The sequence below is a fragment of the Onychomys torridus genome, chromosome 12 (genome assembly GCF_903995425.1).
Source record: "Onychomys torridus chromosome 12, mOncTor1.1, whole genome shotgun sequence".
Classification (NCBI taxonomy): Eukaryota; Metazoa; Chordata; class Mammalia; order Rodentia; family Cricetidae; genus Onychomys; species Onychomys torridus.
Genome location: NC_050454.1, coordinates 11,604,666 through 11,626,196, shown reverse-complemented (window position 1 = coordinate 11,626,196; position 21,531 = coordinate 11,604,666). Strand labels below are relative to the sequence as shown.

The 21,531-nt window shown below is 46.3% G+C and overlaps 1 protein-coding gene and 1 pseudogene across 1 annotated transcript in view; both read left to right on the top strand.

Moving 5' to 3' along the window:
* The window catches only part of Xxylt1 (xyloside xylosyltransferase 1), a 141,015-nt gene that overhangs the window by 42,994 nt on the left and 76,490 nt on the right, over positions 1-21,531 (top strand). The window lies entirely within an intron of this gene.
* Positions 1,060-1,876, top strand: LOC118594196 (annotated as a pseudogene).

The following is a 21,531-nucleotide window of genomic DNA, read 5'->3' as shown; positions in this document are numbered from 1 at the left end:
GTTAGAAAAGAAAGGAAAACAGGGGCCTCCCCAGGGGTCAAAAGGGACGGGGAAGGTTCTGAGAGTAAAAAGAATAATTGGGCCAAATTCAGCGAGGAGCATGCGAGATGCACAGAGAAATATACGGTAGAGGTTAAAACAGAAGTAAAAATCCCTGTGCCTGAGCCATGGGCCTCAAGGGCTTCTGGCCCTCCACCTTGGGACCCTGGGGTTGAGGCCACTCAAACACCATACATGGCATTAAGGAGAGCTCTCTGTGATATGGACCCCTACAACCAGCTCCTCACTGGGAGGTATGGGTCAGGGGAAAAGTTGGCCCCCAGCCCCAGTAGACCTCTAGAGTGGTACCCCTGGGAGGCTAAAGATAAGGAGGAATGCTGGACCAGGGTAGAGGCCAATTGGGTGGCCAACCCCCCCATCCCTATCTCCTATGGCACGCTAGCGGGTACAGCTGAAGGGTACTTTATAGGGGTCCAGCAGGTGGTGGTACAAGGTCTGAACCGAGATCAGGTTAGACAAACAGGGCTTGTATCCTGGTCAAATTAGATAAAGGGCCTACAGAATCTCCCATAGCAGGGGTAAGACAAAAACCCAACAGACCCCCACTGGAGTTTATAGATAGAGTATGTAGTTAATTTCCCCACTCATGGTTGCCCTCAAGGGGTTACTGGAGGGATGGGAGTGCCTCATACAACATATGAGGGGGCATTCTGGGCTTGCAGGATTTCTGTCCAAGGGAAACCGCCAAGCCGATGAGCTGGCATTGGGATTTAGGATACTGACCTTAAAAGACAGTCCATACAAGGCATGTCAACCCTTCCTAAAAGTACCCCCTTTACAAACGCAGGGAGTTAACCCCAGAGCCAAATATCCTCTGATAAATAGCTGTTGAACTTAAATATGTTTTTGTTTTAATAGAAGGGGGAATTAGCCTCCATATTCAGTTTTTCTGCACCCCATGGCCATCACACTCCAGCCTCGGGGCTACAAGGACACCCACATTGGCCCCAGTCAGGGCCTTCTGCTCCCCAGCCACTCCTTTATGCCCCTTGTGGGGCAGGAGCTCCTGGAGTGACAGGCCTTACAAAAGTGATGACAGAATACAGGCTTGTGGAGGTGGGTGCTGGGGGTGTGGGAAAGGGTGCCCTGACCATCCAGCTGATCCAGAATCATTTTGTGGATGAATATGACCCCACCATAGAGGACTTTCATTGAAAATAGGTGGTCATTGATGGGGAGACATGTCTAAAGTAACAACATTACTTTTAGAAATTTTAAGCCCTCTAGACTTAAACATATAAGGCAGGACCTTGAGGGCTGGCTTATCACTTGAGGAGGTTTCATTACCCATACTGAGGGTTTCACTTACCCTGGAAGACCGCTTGGCCTCCGCTGAAGTACTTCAAGCCCCACGTTAGGGCGCCAGCTGTGGGGACCTGCCCCACCAGGAACTTAGACACAGCAGGTCGGGAGGAATGTGGTGCCGTGAGGGACCAGTGCATCCACACAGGGGAGGTTTCCTCTGTGTGTTTGCCATCAACAACACCACGTCCTTTGAGGACGTCCATCAGAACAGGGAGCACATCAAGCAGTTGAAGGACTCGGATGATGTGCCAATGGTGCTGGTGGGAACAAGTGTGACCTAGCCGGTCATACTGTTAAGTCTTCTCAGGCCCAGGACCTTGCCTGCAGCTATGGCATCCCCTACATCGAAACATCAGCCAGGAACCGGCAGGGTGTGGAGGATGCCTTCTACACACTTGTAGGTGAGATTCGGCAACACAAACTGCGGGAGCTAAACCCTCCTGATAAGAGTGGCCCGGGTTACATGAGCTGCAAGTGCTATTGTGACATCAGATGGCGGTACTCCAGCTGATGGTCGTCCTGCTCTTCCTGGCTCCTGCTACAGCCTGGAGGTCTCATTCCCATACCACTGCTGCCACCATGTCCTTTGGCCTTGCCCTCTTCCCTGCAGCAGCCTCTGATACCCACCCCTGGATAACTCTGCCACCTGCTTCCAGTATCAGCTACCACTTCCCAGGGCCCCACTACTGGCTCCTCAACGTCCTCCGAGCCTGGGGACAATGGTGACTATATGGAGATGGCCTTTGGTGTGGCCGCACCCCACCACTGAAACTACCTGCTCTTCCACTGCAGCGTTTCCGACTGGCTGCATGCGATGTCATGTCCCAGCTTCTCTGGGTGGGAGGAGGTGTTGTATCCATTTCTTGAAACCCCCAGAGACCACCAAGGAGCTGGTTTCCGATGCACATAAGGGTCCTTTTATTCAGGTTCAACCTGGGCTGCGCACACAGCAGAAATGTGGCAGCGGCCGCAAGTCCAGGTGTAGAGGGTTTTTATAGGGAAAAACCACAAGCCAGGAATTGGCAATTTGGGATTAGGTAGAAGGGATATGGGGCAAGGTGATTTTTTGAAACTATTGGTCTAGACTTTGGGTGTGAAACCACATTTGAAACCATTGGGTTAGACTTCTGGTGGGGAACCACAACCCACTGAAAAGGATTATCTGGACTGCTCAGCAGGATCATCTAGGTATCTTCAAGGGCCATAAACAATAGACAGGATGTCTGCAGGAGGATACTGCCCTGTATCCGTTCCAGGTGTCATGGCACATTCCTGAGGTCCTTCCTGGAACTGGGTACAGCAGGTGGTCTGAGATGGTGGCTCTTTCCTAAGGTAGAGCCTGTAAAGTTAAGTCTAGGCCTTCACAGAGGACCATATGATTGATCGACCCTCTAACTGCTATGCGGGGACTCTGCTCACCTTCCTCCAGGTCCGTAGAGGCCTCTGTTCATCCAGGTCTGGGAGGGCTCATCAATGGGGTGGTCTCCTACCAATGACGATGGTCCAGTGCTCCTGAGCAGACTCGCTGCCTCAGGCTGCAGAGATCCCGAAGAGCCGAGCTTGGCCTTTGGTGGCCACCATTCTTTCCTCCATGCCACACCTGCCAGGTCCTGGAGAGCAGAGGCCTGGTAGGGTCGAGGAGGCTGTGAGCTGCTGTGAGGGCTCAGGTTCCTGGGGTCTGCAGAACAGAGACTGAAGAACTGTTCTGTTCCCAGTCCCCTGGGGGCCCGGAGGAAGGAGCTTCACTCCCTAGCTTGACAAGCTCTCTGCCAGCATGCCTAGCTTTTTAAAAAAATTCATACAATGTATTTTAATCATATTTATCTCCCACTCCCCGAGTAACTCTTCCCAGATTCTCTCCCATCCATCTACCCATGCCCAAACTTTGTGTCTTTTTGTTTTTGTTTTTGTTTTTAAGCAGCCCCTTGAGTCCAGTTTGTGCTGCTTGTATTAGTCATGGGTGGATAGCTTACCCTTAACGAAGACCCAGAAGCCGGTGAGTGTCATTGCTCCTCAGTTAGGAGTAGTGTCTGTGAACTCCTCCCAGCTCCAGGCTAGAATGGTAACTGGCTTGACTTTGTGCAGGCCTTGTCTAGGCAGCCAGAGTTGCTGTGCGTTCACCAGTGTGGTGGTTCTCTCTTGTCCAAAGGACTGTTTTGCTGTGGTCCTCTCTGTCCTCAGCCTTTCTCAGTCTCCACAGTATTCCTGAGCATGGGGGAGGGGGTTGATACAGATGTCTTCTTTGTGGCTGAGCACTCCACAGTCACTGATTCCAAGTGTGAACGTATTTATTAACTACCATCCACCACACAGAGAGACTTCTCATATGAGATCTGAGAACTTCTCTAATCTACTGGGGTTGAAAGATAGGAATTTAGAGGGTACTTTGATACTGTGTCTGAGTAACAGAGTAATAGTGGTAGCTCATATCTGGGCCCTGTGAGCTCTCCAGCAGTGGGTTTGTGACCTGATTTGCCATGCCAGGTATGTGTTTCCTCCTGTGGAATGTGCATAAAGTCAATCAGAAAGCACAGATACTCCCATAACGTCCCTGCCATGGTTGTACCCGTGGATATCTTGCCAGTCATTACTGCAGTCCACAGGGTTCACTTTTTCCTCTTCACAGCCTTTATAGCACCTTCAGGTACCATGAAAGCTGCATTCCCTGCTTTTTACATGGGTTCTGGAGATCAGCTTTGGGTCTTCGTACTTATGCAGCAAGCACTTTACTGAATGAGCTATCCTATCCCCTGATTTATTGATTTACTTTTGAGGCAGGGTGTTGTTGTGGAATAACCTTTATTGCATTGTGAAGATATGTTACACTGATTGGTTTAATTAAAAGCTGAATGGCCAATAGCTAGGCAAGATTTCCAGGCAGCGAGGATGGTGGGAAGAAGAAGAGGGAGGTGCCAGGAGATGCAGAGCAAGCAGGATGGGGACTACAGAGATGAGATAATAAAGCCATGAGGCAGAAAGTCAATAATAGAAATGGGTTAATTTAAGTTATAAGAGCTAGTTAGAAACAAGCCTAAGCTATCAGCCAAGCTTTCATAATTAATAATAAGTCTCCACGTCATATTTTGTGAGCTGGTGGCCCAAAAAGAAAAGTCCATCTACAGGTTGTCTTCGGGTTTCTATTGCTATGATGAGACACCATGACCATAACAACTCTTACAAAGGAAAACATTTAATGGGGTGGGTTACAGTTCAGAGGTTTAGCCCATTATCATCATGGTAGGACATGGTGTTGGAGCTGAGAGTCCTATATCTTGATTGGCAGGCAACAGGAAATAGTCTGAGGCACTGGGTGTGGCTTGCACATATATGAGTCCTCAAAGCCCATCTCCATTGTGACATACTTCCTCCCATAAGGCCATACCTACTCCATCAAAGCCACACCTCCCAATAGTGCCACTCCCTATGAGTTTATGGGAGCTAATCCTATTCAAATTACAACACAGGGTCTCACTGTATAAGCCTTGGCTGGCCTGGGACTTGCTTTGTAGACCAAGTTGGCCTTGAATTCAAGACATACACCTGCTTCTACCTCTGGAGTGCTGGGATTAATTAAATGGCAAGAGCCATTACACCCAGCCAAACAAAACATTTTGTTTCTGTAGTAAGGTTTGTCCATTACAAGCTTTAATCTCAGGTCTGCGAAGTTGAGGGCATCAACGGGGCCTTTGCTGAGTGTGAACTTTTCAGTGAGCTGAGTTTGTGCTAACTTCAAGTAAACGCCCTCTCATGTCTTCTGCCAGGTATCCAAGCACTCCTCTGATGTCTCGGGAACTTCAAAGTCACTGAAAAAGAGGGTTACTGTAGGAGGGGCTGCCACTGGAGCATGGGGCTATTCTGGGGACCTGACACCCCCTCCCCCATGACATTGTTGTTTCTACCCACAAGTCTCTATTTTTCCTTTCTGCTTAAAATATTTTCTTTTCTATGGAACAGAAGTTGTGTGTGTGTGTGTGTGTGTGTGTGTGTGTGTGTGTGTGTGTCTGTCTGTCTGTCTGTCTATTGGGGTGGGGGTGGGGTGGGGCTTTGGTTTATTGTGCCATCCCCTTAACAAGCATCACTTTTTGGTATTTCCGTTTCAGGTCCTGGTAGAGAAACATTTGGCCAGCCTATTTAAATCCCAAAGTGCTGATTTGTTTTTATTTATTTATTTTTGTTGGTCCAGTCAGCTGGGACAGAGCAGGTGGAACTATGTGGTCCAAACCCACCCATCTGGGTCTGCTTCTTCAGCAAGAATGAGGAGAGTGACTACCACTCACTCTTACACGCAACAGACATTGGGACTGGATGCCATGCTAAGAAGACCATGGGAAGAACAGGGAGGGAAAAGATGTGGAACAGATGTGGGTTTTGCCCTCATGACTTCATTTCTAGTAGGAGCATTAGACGTTTATACAGATAGGAAGAGGTGAGAGGGAACAAAGAAAGGAGGGGGGAAGGGGGAATGGGTGCCATAGAAGTATGACCCTTGAAGGGTGTTGTAGTCAGCCTCTGAGATGGCTCCTGTGATCCTCATCCCTGTATTTGGCCCCTGGTAGCATCTCTTTCTTTGTGTTGAGCTGGGCTTATTGGTTTGGTTCTGATGAATAGACTATAGCAAAAGCAACTGCATATACCTCTGAGGTTATGGTAGAAAGACCGTGCTTTCATCTTGGGTACGTTTTGTTTCTCCATCTTGGAACACTTAACTTCGAAGGACCCAGATGCTGTGTAATAAAAGGCTCTGTGGAGGGTCCTAACCACAAGGAACTGATGTTTTTGGCTAACTACCAGAGAGCATCTGAGGACATCAATTTCCAGGCTGATGAGTAGTCAAGCCTCATGTAGTCAAGTCCTCATGGAATCAAGCCCTGGCCAAGACTGATTATAGCCTATGGGCTGGAGGCATCCAGATCATAACTGACGCTCTTGAGTCTTGCTGTCTGTTGAGATAATTATACATTAAAATGTAGTTTAAGAAGGAATACAGAGATCCTCTACCCACTTTGCCCATGTGGCAGTATCTTGCAATCCTACAATAAACATAACAAGCAGGATACAGATACTGGTGCCATTAGGCACGTGCCGTTACCATGAGGGGATCCCTCATATTGTGTCTTAGTTTTTATTGCTGTGAAGAGACACCATGACCATAGCAATTCTTATAAAGAAAACATTTAATTGAGGGGGCTCACTTACAGTTTCAGAGGTTCAGTCCATTATCATCATGATGGGGAGCATGGCGGCATGTGGGTAGATATGGTATTGGAGTAGCTGAGAGTCCTACATCTTGCATGCAACAAGAAGTCAACTGACTGTCACACTGAGGGAAGCTTGAGCAAAAGAGATCTCAAAGCCCACCCCCACAATGACACACTTCCTCCAACAAGGCCACACCTTGTAATAGTGCCACTCCCTTTGGGGGCCATTTTCTTTGAAACCACCACACCATTGTATTCCCTATTCCATTTTCCATTTCTAGGCTCTTGTCATTGCAAGAGTGCTATGTAGGCTGAATTGTGAGATGCATCATCTTTGCGGAGTGGGCTTTTCCCCCACTCAGTGTAATAGACAGGAGATTCACTCAAGTTGTTGCGTGCCTCAGTATTCCACATTTAGTAGTTTAGTAGTATTTCCTGGTGTGGACGTAGCTCAGTTTGTTTAACCATTCATCCGCCAAGGAACACTCAACTGTCTTCAGCCTTGGGTGATTATAATGGAAACTGCAAAGTCATCTGTGTTCAGGTCTTTGCATGAACGTGGGTTTTTATTTCTCTGCCACAAATGATCAGAACTACACTTGCTGGGACATGTTTTACAGAAGTCATCAGTTTTCTCCTGAGTAGCTCACCATCTTACACCCCTTTGCCTCACAGTGTCTTCCGCTGTGATACACTGGAGGTTCTGCCGCTGTGTCTATTTCTGACCTGCCCGCTGGGGATAGGACTGTGTGCTCTTGACTATCTCTCATGAGCCAGATGGTGTGTGGGGCTGTTGAAATAAACTTCCTTTCTGTGGGTGGATTTGAAGATGGCATTGCAGAGTTGCAGAGAGAAGTCCCACGGGCACTTAGCAAGTCTCCCGCACCTCCCCCAGCTTGGCTGAGTTCTGCAGGGCAGCAGGCCGTGAGCATTGCCACAGGTTAAGCGCATCTGCTTTGGCGTTTATTTGTCTGTTTTTGTTTGAGTGTGGCTCTTCGGTAGCACAGATTGGCCTGAACTACCTGTCCTCCTGCTGTACCCCCTAAGTGCTGGAATTACAGGTGCGAGTCACATCACCTCCAGCCAGGCTGACTTAAAAAGAGAAAAAGCTAAAGCAACCCAAAAGCTATATGTAGGTCTGCACACATGAATGCTGATGCCCACAGAGGCTGAAAGGACCTTCAGGAGCTAGAATTGCAGGCGGTTGTGAGTCACCTGACATGGTTGCTGGGAATCAAACGAGTCCTTTGGAAGAACGTAGATGTTCTTGACCACTAAGCTATCCATCTCTCAAGTCCCTGGACTAGCTTTTAAAAGATGCTGAGGGTGGTTGTGGGAGACCATTTTCAGGTTTCCTCGTGGCTTTACCCAGCAGGTCTGCATGGAAAGGATGATTAGACCACAGGCCTGAGTGCAGGTGTCTGAGACAGTCTGCACTTGGCTGTGCTGGGGGAGGTCTTTTGCTCCACTCCTTGGGATTCCTTTAAATACCCTGCGGCAGAGACAGAAGGGGCCCATTGGAATAGGTTCCAGGCCCTCTCGAGGCTATCCTGTATTTTCTATCTTTATCTCCTCTCCTCTATTCCTTCTGCTGCTCCTATTCAAGAGTACTCTAGGGAAAATGTGGGGGTGGTGGATAGTTCCCCCCTCCAGCATGGCACCTTGAGCAGTAACTACAGACAAAAAGAAAATTAATAATAGTAATATTTAGATATATTCAGAGTGCTTGGTGAAAGTTGGGAGTGGAACCTGCCAGTTGAACAGTGTTGTAATGAAAGAAAAACGTTAAACAGGTCGGGGAGTTTTATCCTCGAGAGAAAAGAAAAAAGAGCAGATTGGAAGGCTGTCCAGTGCTGCAGCGAAATGTCTCCTCTATTAAGATTTCTATCTTTCAGTCTCTGTCTCGCTCTCTCAGTTTCTACCTATGAAAAATAAGGAAGGAAGAGCGTAGCAATATAGTGCAGGAAAAACTTAGAAATGTAGGGAAGTGTAGAAAAAATTTACTTAAGGTAAGTTAGACAACTAGACACAGGAACTAAGTCTTCAGTTTTCTAACATTGGGGGCTGTGAACGCAAACTGGGAAAAATCTATCTTCTTTGAGCTTATCAGGTGGAAAAGGGGTTCCTATGGAAGCTTTTGGTCTGGGGGCAGCTAAAATACTAAGTCTAAGCAGTAGGAGAAAATGATTCGTTCTGAGGCAAAAATGCGGGTGTAATAAGCCAAAGTTGGGAAGTTTTGGAAAAGCTTTATAATCTTTCTCTCTCAAACTAAATTTCTTAAAAAACTTAACTTCTTTCTAAAAAACTAAAAAACCTTTCAGAACTTTCTCTCTGAGTTTCTCTTTCTATAAGTGCAAAAATTAGAATCACTTGGAGATATTAGTATGGGAATTCACCTGAGATTCGCTCTAAGGGAAAACAACAAACCTCTTAGAACAGCAAAACCTGGGGACAGCTAAAATAATAAGTCCAAATAGTAGAAGTGATTCTCCCAGACCCGAAAAGAAGTATGGGAAATGGAGTTCATAAGGTAGCGTGTAACAGCGGGCTGATATGAGAGAAATGCATTCTGGGAAAGGTAGTTTTTCCGCTAAAGATGGCGGCATTGCCCAGAAAAATTTTTTTTCAGCTCGAAATGACACTCATAGTAAACTTAAAATTCAGTTTTTAAAAGAATAAGGAGGGCCGGGCGGTGGTGGCACACGCCTGTAATCCCAGCACTCGGGAGGCAGAGACAGGCGGATCTCTGTGAGTTCGAGGTCAGCCTGGGCTACAGCGTGAGTTCCAGGACAGGCTCCAAAGCTACAGAGAAACCCTGTCTCGAAAAACCAAAAAAAAAAAAAAAAAAAGAATAAGGAGGAAAATCATCTAAGAGTTTGTTGAATGTCTGTTCCAATGAGAAATTGAAAGCTCAGAGCTTCCTGGGTTTTTGGCTCCTTTGAGGAAAATACCTTATTTTTTCTAATAGCAGCGCAGAGAGTTTTTACAGTAGTTGGATGATGAAAAGCTACCTATAAGAGCAATCAAGTCACTTAGAAATACATTAAGCTTTCGAGACAAACAGTCTAGCAGGAGAACTTGCTGAATGATTCCTGTGCATATCTAATAGGAAGATAAGGAAACAGACATTAAAAAAGAAATGACTGCTTTGTAGATGATCCTCAAGCTTTGAAAAGTCTAGCTGTCTTACAGAATAGAGATGCTTTGCCTGAAAGTTCCCTATAAGAAATCAATGCTAAAAATAACTCATGGTCAGAGTATATCACAGCTGCTAATATTAACAACATCGGGGGTTGAGAAACTAATGAAGTAAAATACTAAATAATGAAAATGCTCTTCCTCCGAGTGAGCTAATGAAGGATGTGTTTCATGAAAGAACATCTATGTTCTTGACTCCTTTAAATAGTAGCGGTTTTAGTGAACTAATAATCTTGCCAAGAAATATTGGACTAGGGGCTGGAGAGATGGCCATGCTAGTTGTAAATAAGAAATGTAATAAAATAAGCCAGAGAAATGTAGGTTTAGAATATATAGGCTTTAGGTCTAAGGATATACAAAGTAGGTTTCCCCAACCTGGGAAAAGAATATCCATAGCAGACTTGGCAGTTCCAAAAGCCACCATTAACAACAAGAAGCAGCTCCAGAGACTGCCAGCTTCAGAAAATAGCAGCCAGGTGTCCATGTCCGAGACACCTGAAGCGCTATAGCTTCTCAAGCAGCGGACGTCAAGAGCAGGTGCAAGTGCCAGCAGCCAGACCCTCAAGACACCAAGGCCATGCAGGTGGCAGATGCACAGGGGTCTGCAAGCTTTTTACTGAAAGAAAGCCACGGTGAAAAATGAAGAAGCTAAGCCATGAGAGAGGCTAACTACAAGCAGCTGTTTGGAAAGCCCTGTAGAGATGCCGCACTGCCAGAAAGGTGGACAGCAAGATTCTGCAGCCTTTGAGACACTACGCGGAGAGAAAGGCAAATGGCGAGAGAGCCCAGTGGTTTGCGTTGCCTCGGGAAAGATGAACGGCAGGCAACGGAGACTTTGGAGACCGGACCAGAGAAGTGGTGTCGGTGCAGGACAAGCAGCTGAGACGAGCTGGAGAGCAGGAAGCTGTGGAGGTGAGAACCATGCTCCAGGCTGAACAGCCAGACCGGGGATCTGCAGCCAGGACCCAGTTTGCTGAGCACTTGGACCATCAGCAATGCAGGTGATTGGGTTTTCCTCTCAAAGCTGGGGTTACTGTGGGAAGGCCACAGTGTCACCTCATGGCAGGTGAAGGAGACTTGAGCCCATGTGGCTGAGGCGAAGCTCTCTAGCTTGGTCCAGGTGCGGCCCAGTTATGGAAGGCTACAGACTTGCTTGAACTGAAAAGTTTTGGTTATGAGACTTAACCGTATTTGGAGCTGTTTGCTATACACAGACTTAAGGGCAGCTGACAAGCCAGGCCCTGATTCTGAGCTCTCAGAGGAACTTTTAGGAATGTTACAGAACTCTTTGAACTTTTGGGCCTAAGAAATGAAATGGACAGTAATGATTTCATTACAATGGGACAGTTTGAATTTACTTATGCATATAGACTCTGTCAACGGTGATGACTTATGAACCGCATGTAAAAATGGAACTGCTTAAACATGAAACTTTAAATAGAGAAATTTAAGTTTTCTAACTAGGTTTGAGATTTAATTTAAAATATAAAGGAAAAGGAGAATTAATATTCCTCAGTATATTTAATTTAAAAATATTTTAGTGTTACTAGAGTGTAAGGTTGAGAGTAGGTTTGTAGGAATTATATATATTGTGTGTAGTAATAAGTTTATTCTATGTTTTGTTAGCAAGAAATTCAAATGGTTCTGTTAAGAGTTTGCTTTAAGTTGTAAGACTGAGAGAATTGTAACTATGCCTAACAATATTTATGTTAACCTGTTAATGATGAAGCTAAGGGATTCTTTAAGTTTGCAATTGCATTATTAATGAGTTTTTGCTTTAGCAAAGGCTTGATGCAGCTAAGACTGATGTAGTCACCTTAGACATATTACAAAAAAGAAATACCATCTTTATCATCCTCTACTTCCATACTGGGAGGTGTGACAGCTATGGAGATTGCTATAAACAATTAATAATGAGTTATTTTTTTATATATTAAGAAAGGGGGACCTGTGGGAGCCCATTTTCAGGTTTCCTAGTGGCTTTACCCAACAGGTCTGCATAGAGAGGATGATTGGACCACGGGCCTGAGTGCAGGTGTCTGAGATGGTCTGCACTTGGCTGTGCTGAGGGAAGGTCTCTTGCTCCAGCCCTTTATAGACCTTTATATTCCTTTATAGACCTTTATATTCCTTTATATACCTGAGGCAGAGACAGTTGGGGCCCATTGGAATAGGTTCCAGGCCCTCTTGAGGCTATCCTATATTTTCTATCTTTATCTCCCCCCTCTATTCCTTCGAACTAATATTTCCTGCTGCTCCTACTCAAGAGCACTCTGGGGAAATATGGTATGGGGTGGGTATTAATACATGGTAACTGTATTAATTATTTATGGGATAAATGTGTTGATCTGGTCCATGGCTTTATTATGTAGTGATCACAGCAGTCATTAGCATACCCATCATTTCATTCAACTATCATGTCTTTCTAGTAAAGGATTAAAAATCTTCTTCTAGCTTTTATAGAATACTAAAGAACTGGTGTGGTTAGAATGTGATTGGTCTGTCTCCCTGTCTTAGTCAGTGTTCTATTACTATGAAGAGACACGTGACTGTGGCAGCTCTTTGCATTGAGAAAGCATTTAACTGGGGCAGGAAGCATGGTGCACGCAGGCAGACCTGGTTCTAGAGAAGGAGCTGAGAGCGCTGCATCTGGATCTGCAGGTAGCAGGAAGAGAAGCCATTGGGCCTGGTTTAGGCTTTTTAAAGCCTTTTCCCAGTGATGCGCTTCCAAACAGGCCACACCTTCAAATCCTTCCAAATAGTGACGCCCCCTAAGCATTCAAATATATGAACCTATGGGGGCCATTCCTATTCAAACCATCATACTTCCTAAACTAATACAGGAGTTTATTACCCAGAGGTTTGGGGTATTTGAAAATGATCAAATGAGGTCGTTATTGTGGCGCTTCCAGGACTTACTCAGTACTAGTGGTTTAGTGAGGACAGGGAGAGAGACTGCAGGTGAGATTCTATACATGTACCTGCATGATAGGAGGGAATTGGGTCGAGAGGGAAAGAAGGTGAGAGCTGGGAGGTGGGCTGGGAGGTGGGCTGGGAGGTGGGCTGGGAGGTGGGCTGGGAGGTGGGCTGGGAGGTGAGCTGGAGTTGTTCACAAGCATCTGTAATATGCTGTTTCAATAATCAGCCTGTAAAACTGTGAGCCAAATGAACCTATTTATTCAATACAGTTAGTCTGCTTATGGTATTTTATTATAGTGATGAAAAGCTGAATAATACAGGAGGGGAAAGATATCTATGATGAAAAGATTATAAGATAATAATGATATTTATAAGTAAATGGTAATTTATCCCATGTTAATGGATTGGAGGAATTGCTGTTATTTAAATGCCCATACTATTGAAAGTAATTAAAAATTATAGTGCCACACACATCAGAATACCATCTCTAAATAAAGGCTTGGTCTGGTCCTTGCATGATGGAAGCCTGTTCGTCAGGAGGCAAGGTGGTGGGAGATAGAGAACTGCATTAAGAACTTTCAAATGTTTTTAAACTTGTGCCTGCTGATCTGAAGATGGGATCCTACCATCCTGCAGATTCATCTTCCCAGGAAGCTGCCTCAGGAGTGGTTCTCTAGAAGAATAGGTGAGGGTTGAACACGGGCTGGTGGTGATGCCTTCTCACAGGTTTGGGGCTGGTGTTCATGTGAGGCACAGCTCGTCAGAATCAGTCTGTCATGAGATGCTTTTCAGTTCTGCCTATCTCAGAAATACAGTGATTAGATGAGTGTTGTCAGAGATCATTATTTCCTCAGGCTAGTCTTAGTACTTACTAGTTTGCCTTCTTTGAGTTGGTCCTGACCGTATGCAGTAGTTAGCCCAAGGGGCTGGAAAATCACATGGGTCAGGAGAACTTGGTCAGCATACCAGTGACATTTTTTCCCCACAGACACAAACATAATCCTAAAATTTGTGTGGAACTTCAGAAGACTTACAAATAATCAAATTAATCTTGAGCAAAAAGCCCTAAAAACAAACAAACCACAGTGTAGGAGGCATCGTACTACCAACTCCAAACATCCTACAAATCAGTAGTAACCTGAAAGGATTGAAGGATTGATTGGAACTGACCGAGGAACAGACACACAGACCAGTGGGACGGAGAGAGCCCAGAGCGAAGTCAGTGCACTTACGTCTGTTTTCAGTGAAGACAGCCTGTTGGACAAATAGTGTTACTGGACTGTTTACGCTCATACTGAAGACAGCCTAGACCCACTCTCTCATCACCTGTAAAAATCAACTTGGAATGGACTAAAGACTTAAGTGTAAGACCCCAGAGTATGAAACTATACCAGAATCCAGGTTTATTTTTCTGCAGCATCTTGGTTTGGGCTGGAGGAGTGTGAGCCTTTTTGGAGAGAGCCATGAGCCATGTCTGTGCTGATAAGGGTAAGCAGGCTGAGGACTATACTTGGTGAGTGGAGGGGATGGCCTTGAAGTGGACCAATGGCTTCCCTGAGTATCAAGGATTTGTGTTGTGATGCGGTGCTGTGTGGTGGCCATCTTCTGCTGCACAAGTGTGACTTGTGACAGTGCATCTTTGCTGTAAATAAGTATCTGTGGTGGTCTGAATGAAAATGGCCCCCAAAGGGAGGGGCACTATCAGGAGGCGTGGCCTTGTTGGAGTGCGTGTGGCCTTATTGGAAGAAATTATCACCGAGGGGGTGGGCTTTGTGTCTCCTATGCTCAAGCTACACCCAGTGTCATAGTTCATTTCCTGTTACCTGCGGTTCAAGATGTAGAACTCTCAGCTCCTTCTCCAGCACCACGTCTGCCTGCATGTGACCGTGTCCCACCATGATGATAATGGACTAAACCTCTGAAACTGTAAGCCAGCCCCAATGAAATGTTTTCCTTTCTAAGAATTGCTGTGGTGATGGTGTCTCTTCCCAGCAATTGAAACCCTAACTAAGATAGTTTCCCAACAGGAAATGGAAACTAGCTGCTCTAGTTTCTAGTTAAAAGCTAACTGCCAGTTCCATGCCAAGATGTCTGGGAAATAACTGCCATCCTGAATAATGATTTTTTCAGTCAGAGGTGGTTATATTGTGAAATGCTTGACCAGCTCTGGCCTTAAAAAGGACATACCAGGCCTTACACCAAAGATTTTCCATCTGCTAACTCTGTGCTTGGTTATGCTACTTCTTTTAAAAAAATTCCATGAAGTGACAGTTAATGACTTGTTTAGCTGGCAATTATAGACTGTTTAGTCTCATCTCACCCAATATTCCTCATTACTTCGGCATTTTAGCTCCTGCAAAACACTTTTTAATAATCCTCATTTTCTTGTCTGACATGTCTGTTAATTTAAAATTTTTGAATACGGTTCAGCCCTACTTCTTAATGTAATGGTAAACTTATACAAAAATTCCAAGCATGTCATCTATGTAGAGTCATGGATTGAAGGCAAAGGCCTCATCTGCTCTCCTGTTTCCATGGCGCCTGCTTCCTGCTGTGGTCTCTGTCTACCCTGCTCCGTTGTGCCCACTAAAAGCTGCTGAGGGAAGAGCCCTCAGAGGGATCTCTGTGTGTTAGGATTGTTGATCCAGGGCAGTACTGTGGATGGAGAGGAAGCTAGGGCCCTTATGAGCTTAGGCATGGGGCCAGTGAGTGGCCTGTGGCTGTTGAGTACACTCACTCTGCAGTACTCAGCACCTGAGGGGTTGCCAGTTTCTGGAGCTGTGCTGTCTGGCACTGTCTAGCCTCGGGCAGTGGTTTATTTTCAGTTAATCAGAAGCAAAGAAAACAAACCTGTTTCCCCGTCACACACGCCGGATTTGAAGTGCTGAGGCCACATGTGACTAGTGGTCACCGTGTTGGATGGCGCAGGTGTAGGGCAGACCATCACTGCACACTGTTGGTGGAAGGTACTGCTCTACAGGCCATGGAGGCTTCCTGGATGGTGTCAGAAGCAGGCACTCGGGACCTCTCATGCACTTCCACACGTACCATTTTACAGTCAATGGGACTCAGCTTCCTGAGGAAGGGAGGAAGGCAAACAGGCTGTAGCCCTGGACAGCCGTGAGGAAATGGCAGTGACAGGCAAGGACACCGAGACAGATCTAGACACATTCTAGAATAGCCCAGCAAGGAAGAAAACATTCTGTAGCGTGGAGGTCATGCCAAGTGTGCTGCTGACTTCGTGTCAACTTGACACAGACCGTTTGGGAAGAAGGAATGCCCGTTGAGAAAATGCCTCCATCATATTGGCCAGTGGACACGTCTGTGGGCGTTCTCTTGATTGCAGATTGATGTGGGAGGGCCCAGCCCACTGAGGACAGTGCCACCGACTGAACAAGCTATGGAGAGCAAGCCAGTGAGCTGTGGTCCTCCAGGGCCTCTGCCTCCGCTCCTGTGATGGTGCAGGCTGAACAAAGCCCCTTCCTTCCAGAGTCGCTCTTGGTCATGGTGTTTAGCCTGGGACGAGTAAAACAAACGAGGCCCCAAGCCCCAGACTCCTGGACACCTTCTGAGCGGCAGGATGGAGTCTGGACCCTGGCAGAGAGGTGGAGCCAGCTGTGTGGGGGGGACCCCAGGATGCACAGCTGCTCTGGAGAACTCTGTGGGTGAATTGGAAAGGTTGGCAGGAGGAGGGCCATTCAGGAGTCCAGGGACCAGCACACAAAAGCTTTTATAAATCCCTTTTTATTCCCACACAAAGTGGCCTTTCCCAGGGATCTGGACCTTTTTAAGAAAAAAGGAACAAATAGGAAAAAGATGGATGTTCATGTTTAAAAGCTGAAAGAGGCTCTATCCTGTGGAAGAAATTCGGCCATGTCTCAGTGGGATTCCTAACAAGAAGGATTCCAGCTGCCTAAGAGCCTCAACCAGGGGAGGACTCCATAATACCACCCCAGGAGCTGTCACCCAGGGCCATCTTTACAGAAAACTGGAGGGCGCGAGTGTCTCAATAACAACGGTGACAGGACAGTGAGGAACACAGTAGTGACAATGGCTGCGGTGTTTGCTGAGGCCCAAGCACTGCTTCCGTGGGTTTATAGAAACTCAGTGAACATTTCTGAGAAATGTGGCCACATTGATTATTGGGGAGTTCCCCACAAAACGTGGAGCCAATCCTCATAGCAACTGCTATAGTTTTTATTTAAAAACAATTTTCAGGTTGGGAAATGGCCCAGTTGGTGAAGGACTTGCTCCAGCCCACGTATGAAGATCAGTCTTAGTGTCCATATTAAAAACAACATGGGGCTGTGGGTCCTGCAGTGGGAGGCTCCCTGGGCCTGCTGGCCAGTCTTGCTAAAAGGAGACCTGTTGTCAGCGAGAGACCCTGTCTTAAAGAATGAGGTAGGGTGTGGCCAAGAAAGACACCTGACATGAGCCTCTGGCTTCCACATGCATGTGTATGCACGGACACAAAAGGTTCCAGAAGAACTGGCACATAGGTTATGTTCTTCAAAAGTACATTTATTAATAAGTACAGTTTATACCATAGCGTTTGCCCTTTGGAAATGTACAACTCTAGGACTTTAGATAAAATTTACAAAATTACACAATTGAATCACAACCCAGTCCATTATGCCAAAAAGTCCCCTCTTGCTTTTCTGTGGTTGATCCCAGCTCCCACTTCAGCTGACTTGTTTCCCACACATCCTGACCTGTAATCTGGCTCTATAAATTTGCTTTTGTTGGAAATTTCATGTAAATGGGCCCATATAATCTTCTCATGTAGATTCTCACCATATTTTTTTTTTTGGCGATTCACTCATGGTGTAGCATGTGTTGGTGGTTCATCTCTTTGAAGCTGTTGCGTAGTATTCCATTGTGTGATGTTCCACTTTTGGTTCATATATTCATGTCAAGTGGACACTCTGTGGCCATTTTGAACACTGCTATTATGAATATTCACTTGTGTGTCTGTGGGATTCCAGTTTCATTTCACTTTTCTGGAGAAGAAAAATTGTTATATGGGGAACTGATGTTTAACTGTGTGTGGGGTGGGGGGTGGTATATGTGTTTTGAAAATCTATACTGGGGACTGGAGAGATGGCTCAGCAGTTCAGAGTCTCTTGCAGAGGAACCAGGTTTGGTTCTCAGCACCCACATGACTGCTTTCAGCTACCTGTAACTCCAGTTCTAGGGGACTCAATGCTCTCTTCTGGCCTCTGCAGGCTCCTGCACACGTGTGGTGCACATATAGTCACTCCTACATACAAATAAATAAATACTGGATATAAGATCTTCCTCATATGTGATTTCCAAGTATTTTTCACCAACTTATATTTTCCCTTTATTTCTTAATGATTTCTCTTGAAAGACAGTTTCTTTAAACAAAGTCGAGTTTATAAACTATTATCTTTTATAAGTAGAACCTTTGTGTTTTTATCTAAGAATGCTAGCCATGGTCAACAGATTTTCTTCTACTTCCCGTTTTTAGAGTTTTTATACATTCAGCTGTTGCTTGTCTGGGTCTGTAATCCATGTTGAGTTCATATGTGTGCGTGATTTGAAGCCAATGTCTAAATATCCCGCTCTCTTACTTGTATATAACTGACCGGGTTTTATGATGAATGTGGTGGGGATGAGCGATATGAAGTGTGTTGACTATGGGAATGAAAGGCTCCGTTTGTGTTCCCAGGTCTGTCCCGCTGCTTTACAGGCCTGTTATTGTGTCACTGACACGCTGTCTAGATTGCTGTGGCTGTGGATATTTTCTAATTTTCAGAGCTTTGGTGGTTGTTCTGTGTCTTTTTCATTTCCAGACGCATTTTAAAATCAACCTTGCGTTTTCTAGTAAATGTCTGCTGGGATTTGGGTAGGAATGCATGAGTTTCTGGCTATGGGCTAAATTCTGCCGGTGCTAGGGACAGCTGGGTTAGAAAGACAGGTGGGACCTTCATGTGCAATGAAGGCGGACTTCCCCCAGGTACTAGAGCAGATGGTGCGAGATTGCAGCTAGGTGGAAAGCTACAGGAGCTGCAGGATGTGTATGGTGAGCAGGGGAGGTGTTAGGGCGGGGGTGACATTGAAGGTAGGACTGATGGGCCAGCAGGCTGTGGGAGAAGATGTACAGGCTGGAACTAAGGGACTGTGAGTGCTCTGGGGTTGGAGGGAATGTGCTGTGTTCCAGGAACTGAGGAGGCCTGAGAGTATGACCAGAGCACAGGGACCTGCAGTCCAGGCCTGCAGGGGCAGATGCTGGGGGCTGTGGAGGGGTGTGTAGTGGGCTATGCAGGGCCTGGAGAGCCAGGCCAATGACGGAATAGTGGGGTTTGCACCTGGTGATGGGGTTGGACCAAGGGAGTGACATGGTTTGTATTGCTAACAGGACTTGGTGCTTTTCAGACATCCTTGTGTTGGGTGGATATGAAAGAATGTTTTGGCTGTGAGGATCCCCAGGGCCTATGTCAAAGCTCAGTAAGTTTTATTTGTGGGATGGTGTGGGGAGGGAGCACTTGAAGGAGGGAATTGTCAGTAGCCGGAGAGCAGCTTGTGGTAACTTTAAATTCTGAAGAACTTGGCAGACGACAGCTGAGGTCGCCCGGGAAGAGAAGCTAGACCTGTGAATCCTCACACTTGGGAGGGGGGCTGAGATTGGGGTCTGAGTCCAAGGATCACTCAGAGCAGGGAAATGGAGAGGAAGGGCTCCTGGGCCTGGAGCAGTTGTCCAGGTGAGTGAGGAGATGTGGGCAGTGAAGAAAGAGGATGCAGACTTCAGCTCCAGGGACATCGGAGCACAGTGCCACCATAAATAACCTCATTACCGTGGTCATTTAGTGTCCTCAGACTCCAAGGAGTAAAAACAGATCTCAAGCTTCATAGTTGTGTTCTGCAAGCAGGACCCAGAAATACTAGTGGCTTGTCTTCTCCTCGGCCATTGTGTCCTTGTGATGTTGGCTTAGAACATGTTCTTGCATTATCTGTCTCTTCCCATTGCACCACAGATCTGTGGAGTGTCACCTCTCGCTAATCAGATCATCACGGGTCCACTCTTTATTCTTCTAAGTTCAGAGACTGGGCATTCGAAACCCTTCTCCACAGGATCTGTGTACACCCTCTGCCTGCCACTCTACAGTGGGGGAGGTTGAAGCCAGCACCTCCCAGGAGCTCGGCAGATGCTCTAGCACTGAGCTTGCATCCCTACCCCTTGTTTACCCTTTGAGACAAGTTCTGAGTTACCCAGGCTGCCTTTAAATTCACTCTGTGGCCCATCCAGGCCATGGACTTGTGACCTTACTGTGCCGTCTCCAGAGTAGCCAGGGTTACAGGCCTGCCCCACCAGGCACAGCTTCCTGCTCTTCCTCTTTCCTTTCCCAGCTTTCTTTTTTACATCAGTAGATTAAGGTCATTTGAGGTGCTGTTGTGCTCTATAAAAGGTCGCTGCTCCTGAGTTTCCTGGCCTTCTGATGTGTACCATTAAAACATAGAGCTGTAAGAAGGAACACCCTCCACTCAGGAATACCATGCTGACCATTCTGGAAGGATTTAACACAGGGATAAAGTGAGAGACCGTTCTCTTTAGCATAGATCATGTTGCTGATGAAGAGGAGAATGTTTTGACCTAAAGAGAAACTTCATATTTCCTCTTCATCTGCAGTCAGTGCTTGCTTCAGGATGCTCTCCCAAATCACACTGCCCAAGATAGATTCAAGTACTGGAAGTGTATGTGTGTGCTGCATGGGTGGGAGGGTTCTGTTGCCTGTTGGGTGAATCCTGAGGAGAGAGTGGCCTCGTCACTGAAAAAGACCTAAACTAGAGAGGCTTACAGGTTTCTTAGAGGTGTGTGTGTGTTTCTTTTGAACCATTTTCAGGATTTTCTTGAACCTTCAGGACCAGGAGTCTGTGTAGTAAGTTGGCCTGAATTCTGATGACAGCTGCGAGGGAGGATTGGGTTCTGCTCTTCACATGTTAAGTCGGCCGCCATTTGCCCAGCCCTCGGAGTGCTTTTTCTGGTCTTTCTGAGTTACAAATTCAAAGGGGAGTCAGCGGAGGTGCAGAAGACTCACTTACTGTGCCGAAGGCTGTTGTTCCTTAATCCATTCTTAAAGTTTGGGAAGGTGAGATCTGAAAAGGGGCATGGTGTGCAATATAAGGTCGAAGCACTTGCCATGCTAACTGTTGTTCCTTGGAATTGAACGGACACACCCTATTTGTGGTGTGTGTGTGTGTGTGTGTGTGTGTGTGTGTGTGTGTGTGTGTACATGTGTGTAGCAGGACATGTGCACATGCATGCATATATAGAGACCAGAGGAAGATATTGGATAGAAAGTGACACCCTCTTCAAGGACCCATGCTGAGCTCTATGAGGGAGGACTTGGCACAGGGGTCCACTTCAGATGGTTGTCTTCACTTCTGGAGGACCTCAGAGGATGAAGCTGCAGACTCCTTGGCTTCACGGACCTGGGAAGTGCTGCACACGCTGGCCTGCTGGACATTTGTTGTTTGTGTTTGGTGTATTGTGTTTCCCTTCTCCTCCTTTCTAGATTATAGATCCAGCCTGTTTGTAAGTAGAAAATTCTTTTGATTATAAGTGTGAGATGGTGTTCTGCTCCCAAATCTAGATGTCTCACAGATAGCCCAGGGGAGGTCTCAGGCTTTCCCAGTTGTTCTAGCTATTAGATCCTCATATTGGTTCCTGTCTAGTCTTGGGTTCTGGACAGGATAGGGTCTAAACTGATCACCAGTTTTAGGTCCGTTGACAATGATACGTTCTTATTGTTTACAAATCACAGTCTGGGGCCACCGAGCTCTCTGGATTTTGGAAAAGATCCCACTTATTTGAATTCCTTGAACTGGA